Raw genomic sequence first — 10,000 nt, 5'->3', positions numbered from 1 at the left:
GGCCCCTGGGGGCCCCGGCGGGCGGGCCCGGGTCCTGCCTTCCCCTGATTCGGAACCGCCGGACCTATCGGAGGTCAGACTGTGGAAAAAAACTCAGAGAAAAAGGACCATCGGGAAAGGGCTGAGAGGCAGGTGCGTTCCCGGGCCCCCGGGGGCCCCGGCAGGCGGGCCCGGGTGCTGCCTGGCCCCGTCTCAGCATGGCCAGACCTCGCGGGGGCCTGCCTGAGCAAACTCGGAGGAAAAGGCCCATCGGCAAGGGGGCTGAGCGGCAGGTGCGTACCCGGGCCCCTGGGGGCCCCGGCGGGAGGGCCCGGGTCCTGCCTTCCCCTGATTCAGAATCGCCAGACCACACGGAGGTCTGACTGACCCTCTCCCTAGTAATCCGGAGGAAAATTACCCTCCTTTCTTGTAATCCGTGCACTCGAGGTGACAGAGGGGACCCAAGGCGCGAAAGTACCCGACCTCCTGGAGCCCTCGCTGGGATCCGGGAGGCAAATGGCACCTCATCGGGACTTCCAGGGAAGTTCGGCCATCTGGTCGCCCCCATTGGAAAGCATTGCGGGCGACCAGATGGCCGAGGCGATCCGGGAGACCAGATGGCCGAGGGGATAGGGGCGACCAGATGGCCGAGGGGATACGGGCGACCAGATGGCCGAGGGGATCCGGGCGACCAGATGGCCGGGCACGAAAGGGACGCCATCCGGTCGCCCCGTGCCCCCACGAAGGAGGGAGCGGGCGCCCGGGGCATGGCGGGCCGGAGGCCCGGGGCCCCAGCCGGGCCACAGCCATGGAGGCTGCCAGGGGCCGGCGGGCCCTCCGACCCGGGGCCCGCTTACACCTTGACAAGCAGGGGAGGCCTGCAAGGGACCGACGGACCCCTGTCCTGGGCCCTGGGTGGAGCGGCAGCCCGGGGGACCGGGCCCAGGGCCGGAGCGCCCGACCCGGGCCCCCGACCGGGCCCCTGGACCCAGCCGGGGCTCCCAGGCCCGGAGGCACAGGGGAAGCCTCCCCGGGCCCGCCGGACCCCGTCCCGGGCACCCTGCCCCGCGGCAGGACCCAGGACGGAGCCCGGGGTGGGGAGGCCACCCTCCCCGGGGCCCTCAGGGGCCCTGGGTGGGGCTCCTGAACCCAGCCAAGCACGGTGAGGCTCCCCGGGCACCACGGAACCCCGTCCCGGGACTTTGGCAGTGCGGCAGGCCGAGGGACAGGGCCCAGGGACGGAGCGCCCCACCCGGGGCCCCGGCCGGGCCCCTGGACCCAGCCGGGGCTCCCAGGCCCGGAGGCGCAGGGCGAGCCTCCCCTGGCACGCCGGACCCCGTCCCGGGCACCCTGCCACGCGCCAGGACCCAGGACGGAGCCCGGGGTGGGGAGGCCGCCATCCCCAGGCCCTCGGGGGCCCCGGATGGAGCTCCTGAACACAGACAAGCAAGGGGAGGCTCCCCGGGCACATCAGAACCCCTTTACGGGCCCTTGGCAGTGCGGCAGGCTGGGAGACAGGGCCCAGGGCCGGAGCACCCGACCCGGGGCCCGCCCGGGCCCCTGGACCCAGCCGGGGCTCCCAAGCCCGGAGGCGCATGGGACGCCTCCCCGGTCCCTCCGGACCCCGTCCCGGGCACCCTGCCACGCAGCAGGACCAAGGACAGAGCCCGGGGTGGGGAGGCCGCCCTCCCCGGGCCCTCAGGGGCCCTATCCACTGCTCCTGAACCCAGCCAAGCAAGGGGAGGCTCCCCGGGCACATCGGAACCCCTTCCCGGGCCCTTGGCAGTGCGGCAGGCTGGGAGACAGGGCCCAGGGCCAGAGCACCCGACCCGGGGCCCGGCCGGGCCCCTGGACGCAGCCGGGGCTCCCAAGCCCGGAGGTGCATGGGACGCCTCCCCGGTCCCTCCGGACCCCGTCCCGGGCACCCTGCCACGCAGCAGGACCAAGGACAGAGCCCGGGGTGGGGAGGCCGCCCTCCCCCGGGCCCCTAGGGGCCCCGGACAGAGCTCCTGAACCCAGACAAGCAAGGGGAGGCTCCCCGGGCACAACGGAACCCCTTCCTAGGCCCTTGGCAGTGCGGTAGGCTGGGAGACAGGGACCAGGGCCGGAGCACCCGACCCGGGGCCCGCCCGGGCCCCTGGACCCAGCCGGGGCTCCCAAGCCCGGAGGCGCATGGGACGCCTCCCCGGTCCCTCCGGACCCCGTCCCGGGCACCCTGCCACGCAGCAGGACCAAGGACAGAGCCCGGGGTGGGGAGGCCGCCCTCCCCGGGCCCTCAGGGGCCCTAGCCACTGCTCCTGAACCCAGCCAAGCAAGGGGAGGCTCCCCGGGCACATCGGAACCCCTTCCCGGGCCCTTGGCAGTGCGGCAGGCTGGGAGACAGGGCCCAGGGCCGTGGCACCCGACCCGGGGCCCGGCCGGGCCCCTGGACCCAGCCTGGGCTCCCAAGCCCGGAGGCGCAGGGGAAGCCTCCCCGGGCCCTCCAGGACCCCGTCCCGGGCACCCTGCCACGCAGCAGGACCAAGGACAGCGCCCGGGATGGGAAGGCCGCCCTCCCCTGGACCTCAGGCCTCAGGCCTTCCATGTAAGCCCGGCAATCTGGTCGCCCCATTGGAAAGCATTGCGCGCTACTATTGCAAACACATTATCTACCGGACTTGCTCTAGATGGCGCTCCAACATAAGGAATGTACCAACACCTTCCCTACTGGAATCGTGACGAGCTGGAGCCGTCAGTAGCACTGAAGGGGCTAGTATATCAACACTTTCCCTCCTGTTGCGCAGGTTGGAGTTTGAAAAATAGATTGTATTATGCCTTTAGTTCGTGTGTCCTCTAGATCAAGTTGATCTACTGACTTGCGATGCCAAGGCATCTCGCTGTAAAGGAATGCGATGTCACAGCATGCATTTGTGCATTCGAATAGATGGCCGCCTATAACCCCTTCGCTGCGGCGGGTTTTCAAATGGGTTTGGGCATGGAGCTGCGGTGCTCATGATGGAGCTCCTGGACCCAGCCAAGCAAGGGGAGGCTCCCCGGGCACAACAGAACCCCCGTCCCGGGCTTTGGTAGTGCGGAAGGCCGGGGGATGAGGGGAACCCAACCCGGGCCCCTGGCCCCATCTGGGAGCCCGGAGGCGCTAGGGATGCCTCCCCGGTCCCTCCGGACCCCGTCCCGGGCACCCTGCCACGCAGCAGGACCAAGGACAGAGCCCGGGGTGGGGAGGCCGCCCTCCCCCGGGCCCCTAGGGGCCCCGGACAGAGCTCCTGAACCCAGACAAGCAAGGGGAGGCTCCCCGGGCACAACGGAACCCCTTCCTAGGCCCTTGGCAGTGCGGTAGGCTGGGAGACAGGGACCAGGGCCGGAGCACCCGACCCGGGGCCCGGCCGGGCCCCTGGACCCAGCCGGGGCTCCCAAGCCCGGAGGCGCATGGGACGCCTCCCCGGACCCATGGAGCCCGTCCTGGGCATTGAGCCATGCCATTGGCCTGGAGATGCGTGCCCCCGACGCCCGGGGGTGGTCTGTCCGGGACCCATGGAGCCCGTCCTGGGCATTGAACCATGCCGTTGGCCTGGAGAAGGGAGCCCCCGGACGCCCGGGGGAGGACTGCCCGGTACCCGTGGAGCCCTTCCCGGGTACTTTGCAACGCTGTTGGCCTCCTGGAGATGGGTGCCCCGAACGCCCGGGGGGGCGGGCTGCCCGGGACCCGTGGAGCCCGTCCTGGGCACTCTGACCTGCTGTTGGCCCGGGGGAGGACTGCCCGGGACCCGTGGAGCCCGTCCTGGGCACTCTGACAAGCTGTTGGCCCGGGGAAGGGAGCCCCAGACGACCGGGACCCGTGGAGCCCGTCCTTGGCACTCTGACAAGCCGTTGGCCCGGGGAAGGGAGCCCCACACGACCGGGACCTGTGGAGCCCGTCCTGGGCACTCCTGTATGCCGTTGGCCCGGGGAAGGGAGCCCCGGACGTCCGGGACCCGTGGAGCCCGTCCTGGGCACTCTGAAATGCTTTGGCCTGGGGAAGGGAGCCCCGGACACCCGGGGGAGGACTGCCCGTGTCCCGTGGAACTCGTCCTGGGCACTCTGACATGCCGCTGGCCCGGGGAAGGGTGCCCCGGATGCCCGGGGCCCGTGGAGCCCGTCCTGGGCACTCTGACAAGCCGTTGGCCCGGGGAAGGGAGCCCTGGACGCCCGTGACCCGTGGAGCCTGTCCTGGGCACTCTGAAATGCTTTGGCCCGGGGAAGGGAGCCCCGGACGCCCGGGGGAGGACTGCCCGGGACCCGTGGAACTGGTCCTGGGCACTCTGACATGCCGCTGGCCCGGGGAAGGGTGCCCCGGATGACCGGGGCCCGTGGAGCCCGTCCTGGGCACTCTGACAAGCCGTTGGCCCGGGGAAAGGGAGCCCCGGATGCACGGGACCCGTGGAGCCCGTCCTGGGCACTCTGACATGCCGTCAGCCCGGATGGAGCCCCGGACGCCCGGGGGACGAATGCCCGGGACGCATGGAGCCCGTCCCGGGCACTTTGCCATGCCGTCAGCCCGGATGGAGCCCCGGGCGCCCGGGACGCATGGAGCCCGTCCCGGGCACTCTGCCATGCCGTCGGCCTGGAGCGCCCCGACACTCAGGGGAGGACCACCGTGGAAACCATGGAGCCCGACCCGGGCCCTCTGCCATGCCGTCAGCCTGGATGGAGCCCCGGACGCCCGGGGGACGAAGGCCCGGGACGCATGGAGCCTGTCCCGGGCACTCTGCCATGCCGTCGGCCTGGATGGAGCACCGGACGCCCGGGGGACGACTGCCCAAGAGCCATGGAGCCCGTCCTGGGCAATTTGACATGCAGTTGGCCTGGAGGAAGGAAGCCCCGGGTGGCCTAGGGAGGTGTTGCCCAGGCATATCCCATCTGGTCCCCATGGCAGAGAACCACCAACCCTGGAGGGGTGTCCGGGCATACCCTGCCCCCTAGTAATCCGGAGGCAAATTACCCCCCTTTCTTGCAATCTGTGCACGCGAGGTGACAGAGGGGACCCAAGGCGTGAAAGAACCCGACCTCATGGAGCCCTCGCTGGGATCCGGGAGGCGAATGGCACCTCATTAAGACTTCCAGGGAAGTTCGGCCATCTGGTCCCCCCCCATAGGAAAGCGTTGCGGGCGACCAGATGCCCGAGGGGATCCGGGCGATCAGATGGCCGGGCATGGAGGTGAAGCCGCCTGGACTCTTCCCCACCCCCTCCCCGTCCCGGGACGAATGCCCGGGACGCATGGAGCCCGTCCTGGCCACTTGACGTCCCGTCCTGGGCATTGAACCATGCCGTTGGCCTGGAGAAGGGAGCCCCCGGACGCCCGGGGGAGGACTGCCCGGTACCCGTGGAGCCCTTCCCGGGTACTTTTCAACGCCGTTGGCCTCCTGGAGATGGGTGCCCCAGACGCCCGGGGGCGGGCTGCCCGGGACCCATGGAGCCCGTCCTGGGCACTTTTACATGCCGTCGGCCTGGAGGTGGGTGCCCTGGACGCCCGGGGGAGGCCTGCCCGGGACCCATGGAGCCCTTCCCGGGTACTTTGCCAATGCCGTTGGCCTCATGGAGATGGTTGCCCCGGACGCCCGGGGGAGGCCTGCGCGGGACCCATGGAGCCCGTCCTGGGCATTGAGCCATGCCGTTGGCCTGGAGATGGGAGCCCCGGACGCCCGGGGGAGGACTGCCCGGTACCCGTGGATCCCGTCCTGGGCTCTTTGACATGCCGTCGGCCTGGAGGTGGGTGCCCGGGACGCCCGGGGGAGGCCTGGTCGGGACCCGTGGAGCCCTTCCCGGGTACTTTGCCAATGCCGTTGGCCTCATGGAGATGGGTGCCCCGGACGCCCGGGGGAGGACTGCCCGGTACCCGTGGAGCCCTTCCGGGTTACTTTGCCATCCCGTTGGCCTCCTGGAGATGGGTGCCCCGGACGCCCGGGGGAGGTCTGTCCGGGGCCCATGGAGCCCGTCCTGGGCAGTGTGACATGCCGTCGGCTTGGAGGTGGGAGCCCCGGACGCCCGGGGGAAGGCTGCCCGGGACCCGTGGAGCCCTTTTAGGGTACTTTGCCATCCCGTTGGCCTCCTGGAGATGGGTGCCCCGGACGCCCAGGGGAGGTCTGTCCGGGACACGTGGAGCCCGTCCTGGGCATTGAGCCATGCCGTTGGCCCGGAGAATGGAGCCCCCAGACGCCCGGGGGAGGTGTTGCCCAGGCATATCTCATCTGGTCCCCCGGGCAGAGAACCACCAGCCCTGGAGAGGTGTCCGGCCATACCCTGCCCCTAGTAATCCGGAAGGAAATTACCCCCCTTTCTTGCAATCCGTGCACACGAGGTGACAGAGGGGACCCAAGGCGTGAAAGAACCCGACCTCATGGAGCCCTAGCTGGGATCCGGGAGCCGAATGGCACCTCATCGGGACTTCCAGGGAAGCCCGGCCATCTGGTCGCCCCATTGGAAAGCATCGCGGGCGACCAGAGGGCCGGGATCGAAAGGACTCCCAGCTCCCCATCCATCCCAAGCCTTCGCGGTAGGGTTGCTGACTGCCTGCCCATGCAAGGCAGGGCTCTTGGACCCCGGCTGGGCCTCAGGCGCAGGTTGGACCACCGGAGCTCTAGGGCCCGGACGCCCTGGGGGAGGAATGCCCGGGACCCGTGGAGCCCGTCCTGGGTACTTTGACATGCCGTCGGCCTGGAGGTGGGTGCCCCGGACGCCCGGGGGAAGCTGCCCGGGACCCATGGAGCCCGTCCTGGGTACTTTGACATTCCGTCGGCCTGGAGGTGGGAGCCCCGGACGCCCGGGGGGGAGGTCTGCCCAGGACCCATGGAGCCTGTCCTGGGTACTTTGCCAATGCCGTTGGCCTCATGGAGATGGGTGCCCCGGACGCCCGGGGGAGGTCTACCCGGGACCCATGGAGCCCTTCCCGGGTACTTTGCCAATGCCGTTGGCCTCATGGAGATGGGTGCCCCGGACGCCCGGGGGAGGTCTACCCGGGACCCATGGAGCCCTTCCCGGGTACTTTGCCAATGCCGTTGGCCTCATGGAGATGGGTGCCCCGGACGCCCGGGGGAGGTCTGCCCGGGACCCATGGAGCCCGTCCTGGGTACTTTGCCAATGCCGTTGGCCTCATGGAGATGGGTGCCCCGGATGCCCGGGGGAGGTCTGCCCGGGACCCATGGAGCCCGTCCTGGGTACTTTGCCAATGCCGTTGGCCTCATGGAGATGGGTGCCCCGGATGCCCGGGGGAGGTCTGCCCGGGACCCATGGAGCCCGTCCTGGGTACTTTGCCAATGCCGTTGGCCTCCTGGAGATGGGTGCCCCGGACGCCCGGGGGAGGTCTGCCCGGGACCCATGGAGCCCGTCCTGGGTACTTTGCCAATGCCGTTGGCCTCCTGGAGATGGGTGTCCCGGACGCCCGGGGGAGGACTGTCCCGGACTCATGGAGCCCGTCCTGGGCACTTTGACATGCCGTCGGCCTGGAGGTGGGAGCCCCGGACGCCCGGGGGGAGGGCTGCCCGGGACCCATGGAGCCCGACCCGGGCACTCTGCCATGCCGTCGGCCTGGATGGAGCACCGGACGCCCGGGGGACGACTGCCCAAGAGCCATGGAGCCCGTCCTGGGCAATTTGACATGCAGTTGGCCTGGAGGAAGGAAGCCCCGGGTGGCCTAGGGAAGTGTTGCCCAGGCATAGCCTATCTGGTCCCCATGGCAGAGAACCACCAGCCCTGGAGAAGTGTCCGGGCGTACCCTGCCCCTAGTAATCCGGAGGGAAATTACCCCCCTTTCTTGCAATCTGTGCACGCGAGGTGACAGAGGGGACCCAAGGCGTGAAAGAACCCGACCTCATGGAGCCCTCGCTGGGATCCGGGAGGCGAATGGCACCTCATCGGGACTTCCAGGGAAATTCGGCCATCTGGTCCCCCCATAGGAAAGCGTTGCGGGCGACCAGATGGCCGAGGGAATCTGGCCGATCAGATGGCCGGGCATGGAGGTGAAGCCGCCTGGACTCTTCCCCACCCCGTCCCCGTCCCCGTCCCCGTCCCGTCCCGGGACGCATGGAGCCCGTCCTGGGCACTTTTCCATGCCGTCGGCCTGGAGCACCCCGACACCCAGGGGAGGACCACCCTGGAAATCATGGAGCCCGACCCGGGCACTCTGCCATGCCGTCAGCCTGGATGGAGCCCCGGATGCCCGGGGGACGACTGCCCAAGAGCCCAGGGGACGAATGCCCGGGACGCATGGAGCCCGTCCCGGGCACTCTGCCATGCCGTCAGCCTGGATGGAGCCCCGGACGCCCGGGGGACGACTGCCCAAGAGCCAGGGGGTTGAATGCCCGGGACGCATGGAGCCCGTCCCGGGCACTCTGCCATGCCGTTGGCCTGGATGGAGCCCCGGACGCCCGGGGGGGACGACTGCCCAAGAGCCATGGAGCCCGACCCGGGCACTCTGCCATGCCGTCAGCCTGGCTGGAGCCCCGGACGCCCGGGGGACGAAGGCCCGGGACGCATGGAGCCCGTCCTGGGCACTTTTCCATGCCATCGGCCTGGAGCGCCCCGACACCCAGGGGGAGACCACCCTGAAAACCATGGAGCCCGACCCGTGCACTCTGCCATGCCGTCAGCCTGGATGGAGTCCCGGACGCCCGGGGGACGAAGGCCCGGGACGCATGGAGCCCGTCCTGGGCACTTTTCCATGCCATCGGCCTGGAGCGCCCCGACACCCAGGGGGAGACCACCCTGAAAACCATGGAGCCCGACCCGGGCACTCTGCCATGCCGTCAGCCTGGATGGAGCCCCGGACGCCCGGGGGACGAAGGCCCGGGACGCATGGAGCCCGTCCTGTGCACTTTTCCATGCCGTCGGGGTGGATGGAGCCCCGGGCGCCCGGGGGGGGGACTGCCCAAGAGCCATGGAGCCCGTCCTGGGCCATTTGACATGCCGTCGGCCTGGCGGAAGGAAGCCCCGGGTGGCCTAGGGAGGTGTTACCCAGGCATAGCCTATCTGGTCCCCATGGCAGAGAACCACCAGCCTTGGAGGGGTGTCCGGGCGTACCCTGTCCCTAGTAATCCGGAGGAAAATTACCCTCCTTTCTTGTAAACTCTGCACGCGAGGTGACAGAGGGGACCCAAAGCGTGAAAGTACCCGACCTCCTGGAGCCCTCGCTGGGATCTGGGAGGCGAATGGCACCTCATCGGGACTTCCAGGGAAGTTCGGCCATCTGGTCGTCGATTTGTCGAGCCCTGGGAGAGAACTGGGGCTCGGCAGGGCCAGGGTGCCAGCAGGTCCCAGTCTGCCAGGTAACCAGGTCTGGGGATATGCTGCCCATGCGCTGCCGGGGCCCGGGCATGACCTCCGGTGGGCCCTCAGGTGCGTCAGTCTGGCACGGGGAGGCTCTGAACCTGCTTGGCTGGGGCCAGGGCTCGACAAATCCACTCGCCCGCTCGACCGGGGCCTAAACGGCGTCCTGCTCATGGCGGGCCTGGGGCTTAGCTTCCAAACCCTACCCCCAGGCCAGGGAGAGCCTCTGCAGGCCCCGATGGACCCCAGCGCCCGGCACCTCGGCTGGCTTGCAGGACGGGGGCTCCAGCACCCCGGGACCTGCCGGACAGTTAAAGCCCCAGGCCCGGTCCCATGTTCCGAACCCTAGCCAGGCCGGGGAATGCCTCCCCAGGCCCAGAGGGATCCTAGCGCCCAGACCCTCGACTGGCTTGTAGGACAGGGGGCTCCAGCACCCTCGGGGCCTGCCACATGGAGTTCAAGCCCCGGGCCAGGTCCCAGCTTCCAAACCCTAGCCAGGCTGGGGAGAGCCTCCCCGGGCCCCGGTGGAGCCCCGTCCCCAGCGCCCGGACCCTCTGGTGGCCTGCGGGACGGGGGGGCTCGCGCACCCCGGGGCTGGCCGGCCGGAGCTCAAGCCCCGGGCCCGGTCCCACCTTCCGAACCCTAGCCAGGCTGGGGAGAGCCTCCCCGGGCCCCGGTGGAGCCCCGTCCCCAGCGCCCGGACCCTCTGATGGCCTGCGGGAC

The sequence above is a fragment of the Lissotriton helveticus genome, chromosome 7 (assembly GCF_964261635.1).
Source record: "Lissotriton helveticus chromosome 7, aLisHel1.1, whole genome shotgun sequence".
NCBI lineage: Eukaryota > Metazoa > Chordata > Amphibia > Caudata > Salamandridae > Lissotriton > Lissotriton helveticus.
Note: the sequence above shows the minus strand (reverse complement) of the source record.